Raw genomic sequence first — 4,419 nt, 5'->3', positions numbered from 1 at the left:
ATTAGAATAATTTAAAATAGTAAAAATCAAAAAAGAGAAAATAAATCATGGTGAAAAAACATGTAGGAAATTCACCAGATTTTTCTGACCAGTTCAACCAATGTGAACTATTGGGGAAATACATGGACACCTCATTCCCACTGGTACTCGAAGTCTCTGGTTAGGCAATTCTGATGAAGACAATCAACTAGATGAAAACGTGAGGAATGGTATCAATTGCAAGAAAATAATGGAGAAGAATGCAAGCAAATTTCTTCTTTGGGCTTACTGCAGTGCGGAGATTCCTTTTCAAAAAGGCCTCTCATATGAATACCAGGGATGAGGATAAGTATACTCCTCTTCATCGGGAAGCCTAGAGTGGACATGTAGACATTGTCCATGAGTTGGCAGCTCAAGGCAGATATTCATGCAATAACTGTGAATGGCTTGGCACCCCTGCATAGTACTTTTATGTGGATTAATACCAGAATGGATTTTTTCTTACTTCATCATGATGCAGATACCAATCCCCAAACTAAAGGCCTCTTGATCCCCTTGCATCTTGCTGCTGGGAACAGAAATAGCAAAGATATGCTGTATCTTCTTCTGTTGAACCATTTTTTCAAACCGGGTCTGAAGAATAACTTGGAAGAAACTGCATTTGATATTGGCAAAAGGATAAGTATGTATCACTACCTCTTTGAAGTTGTGGAAGGCTGTACAAATTATTCTCCTACGTAGTAATGGTTTGGTTAAGTTTCTTAAATTTCAAAAGTGCCATTCCATCCTTTGTGTCCCTACAAATATTTTCATAATAAAAAGCAACAGCAATATCTTAATTTAAAAATTCATGGATTCCATGGTATTCTTCCATGTGAATTGCCTCACTTTGATGTCAAAATGTATTCAAGAGTTGTTTGTATGCATCTATAATGATTTCTGAAGAGTTTGTGGTTTTTTTTTTTTTAATTTTAACTTATCTGTTGAAATGAATAGTATAGAAACTAAAGTTATTCCTGGTGCTTGTCTGAAAAAAAGTATATCTAGGTTTGTATAAAGTCCATAATCTATTTCATTATTTTCTAGATATAATACTTTGAAGTCTACATTTTTTATAATATATAGGTTCATTAATAAATGTGTCCTTTCAGATTACATTCCATATAGAAAAAGTTAAGATTCCTTTTTTCCTAGGTCCTTACAGGATTTTATTTCTTTGGAATAAGATGACAATGTTATCTAATTTCAAGTTTTGTAAAGGTTATGCTATGTAAGGGCCTTTCTAAAGTGAAGATTTAATACACTGATGTCAAACTAACCTTTAATTCTATGAATTACATATATTGTTACACTTGTATTTTTGTAATAAACTTTTTCATAACTTTTTCATTTCTTGCATTTGAAGAATGAAAAATATGGAATATTTCACGAATTTTTGTATCATCCTACTGCAAGTGCCATGTTAATCTCTGTATTTTTTTCACTTGGGTAGACCTGCTGCTGAAGCATGTAGTATCCTTTAAATTTAAGTAGTTAATGATGCAACCTTTATACAGGCATATATCCTTGGTTGCCTATTTGTAAAAAGGAATCCTTATTGTTCCTAAAATGTTATTGATCTTATTTCTCTAAATTTCTGTGTATAGTGGCAAAAACTTATATTGTTTGGTTGATTGCTCACATTTGCAATTTTTGTCAATGACTATTTTGTCGTTTTCATTTTTAATTTGATCATATTTTGAAGCCTTTATAGCTAAGTCCAAAGGTCATGGAATTTCAAGTACTTATTTATCAACTGAGTTACCTTTGTGGAGCTAATGGATTCAAAGTAAGCCTTGCTTAAGAGCTACTTCTAAACTTCTGCAGCTTAAAATTTCGCAAAGAAGTCTCACTGATACAAATGTCTTCCTGACCCTTTACCTTCTTCCATGTAGGAACAGACCAACGAGAATATCTTACCCTGACAGCATAGATTGTCTGACTGGACAAAACTAATCTTAGTTACAAGGTTTCATAGAGAGATTAACAGTTCAGACTGAAATGTTCAGAATAGAAGGTATTTTTATCAAAATATAATTGTTTATTATACCTATCATTTCAAAGTAGCTAAAGTCAGGAAGATGAAAAAATTATTCATATGCATGATTACCTAATATTCTGGTCTGTCTACCATCCAAACAGGCAGGAACTTACAGTACTGACTTTCTATCACCAAATATTTCCATAGCTCCTGGAGAAGTCCATAGGTTTCTCCTCGATATTAGTCCTTAAATTAATAATGTTTTAATCACAGTGTTTCCTCTTGCCTCCAGGTTTACAAATGGTAAAGTTTTAGGTCTAACTCTACCAAAAACTGAGGTAGAGAAAATGTAATATTACTTTAAAACAGAGTTGCATTTGATACCCTAACCACAACAGAACAATGCATAACAATTTCCTATATTATAAATACTTATATATTTTATATTTCTACCTGCTGATCTTAAATTTCTAGAATTACGAGAATTAATTGATAATTTGACAAATAAATTGAAATTTATTCCCATAAATAAATTGGAATAGAAATAATTAGGTTTAGAATATATATTAGAATATAAAAAGTATCAAAGCAATGTCTTAGTTATAAACTTGTGATACCTTTACGTGTTCTAGGTCTTCTGAATTCACATAGTAAAAAAAAACAGTATTGTTTTCTCTAATCTATAAGATATTTTACACTGCTGCTGTGTTTATTGTGTTAACTCGCTGGACCCAAAGTGTTTTTCTCCATATTTCTGAAGCATTCTTACTGATTATACCCAAATTTTACTGATATAATGTGTAAAAGCTATTATTCTTCTGTAGTACCCACGGGTCTGAGGATACCAGGTCCCAGTTATCTGCATCATCAGATAACAAGGGCAAGACTTCTGACCTTGGCCCATGCAACATGCTAACGGAAAGTAATTGAAAAGACCCATCTCAATTTCTAATTTCCTACAATATTTCAGGGCCCTAATTCCTTGTAGGAATTAGTAGTAAGCAATTGTGAAATGTAAGGCAACTTAAAATGAAAGATGAGATCACAAAATATGAGAGAAAGTACTATAGTTCAAACTTTCAATTTACAGATGACCAGATGACCAAGCTTTATGAGTAAACAAAATCACAAATGTCACAAATTATTTTTATACCCCTCTCCTAATGATAAATGAAAGATTTCAGTCCAGCATAAGTAGGCCAAAAATAATTCTTGGAATGATAGATCCATAATTGTTCTACCAAGGCTAGGAAAACTTGACTTAGAAGTCAAAAATAATTTAGAAAACCATTAATTGAGAAGATCCTTAGTGCTTCAAAACACTGGTACTTCAGTAAAACTTAGTTCTGTAGTATAAAAATGTTGTCATTCTCAAACCAATGATAACCTACATTTAATCTTCTGAAAGTATATTCCTTTTCAAACAAACTTTTAAAAATCTTATTCACCAAAATAACACTTGACAAGTAGATAATAGTGACTTTAAACTTTTTCAAGTGTAGGAATCAAGTTACAATAGAGATGATTTATTTACCCAGCATAAATGCCAAGGAAGTTCAACCATTGATTAAAATGTAGAAATAGTATCTCCCACCATTTGCGTTGTTCAGTAGGTGCCTTCCAGAAATGTGTTAAATAGACCAGCCTTCCATGATTCAAATCCAAATATTAGCTAATAAATTAAATTTCATCACATAGGAAGGTACATTTTAAAGTCACTAATAGTTGCCTTATCATGTGTTGCCTTATCATAAGTTTTCCCTATCTGTCTAACATAGTAAGGAATATGACTTTAAGTCTTGCATATGGGTACTCATTAGAGATGTGACAAACATAAAATCTGTCTTCTATTTCTATCATATTCCTCTACAGTAGTAAATATTAGTTTTCTTCTTTTTCCAAAACTTATAGGTAGTAGAAAATATCATCCCATGTAAAATAAAATAATCACACACCATTGTACAAAGCCATTTATAAAAACTGGTAGTTAGGTATAAATTCTAAGCGATTTTTAAACTTTCTTGTTGAAGATTAATCTTCTAAAAAGATGAGAATAAAACCATGTCTAGGTGCTACACGTCTCCAGTCTTGCAAATTGTTATTGCATTTCAAGTATATGCAGGATTGAAACTCCATGGAATCTATATAAACCTTTCAAATTATTAACAGACAGTTTAACAGAATGACTATCAGGAAGTCGAAAGCAGAAAAGAATAATAATAAAGACATAAAATGAACGAAAAATGGAAAAGGGGCAAGTACAGCTAGAATACTCAATGTACACATGTAATAAAGGAAGTGGTAAATCTGAAATAAATTTTGGAGAAAGGGTTGGTTCAGATTGATAGAAGGAGAGACTCTGATCCAGGAGCATTTGACAATTAGATGGACATATTTAATTGTTACACACTTGCACAACC

The 4,419-nt window shown here is 31.9% G+C and overlaps 1 pseudogene; it reads right to left on the bottom strand.

Annotated features, from left to right (window-relative positions):
• Positions 1 to 1,388: 1,388 nt before the first annotated feature.
• Positions 1,389 to 1,488, bottom strand: LOC138833390 (U6 spliceosomal RNA; annotated as a pseudogene).
• Positions 1,489 to 4,419: the final 2,931 nt, after the last annotated feature.

Source organism: Dipodomys merriami, unplaced genomic scaffold (assembly GCF_024711535.1).
Source record: "Dipodomys merriami isolate MVZ:Mamm:240054 unplaced genomic scaffold, mDipMer1.0.p SCAF_2042, whole genome shotgun sequence".
NCBI lineage: Eukaryota > Metazoa > Chordata > Mammalia > Rodentia > Heteromyidae > Dipodomys > Dipodomys merriami.
The sequence above is the reverse complement of the archived record's forward strand: the minus strand, read 5'-3'. Positions and strand labels throughout refer to the sequence as shown.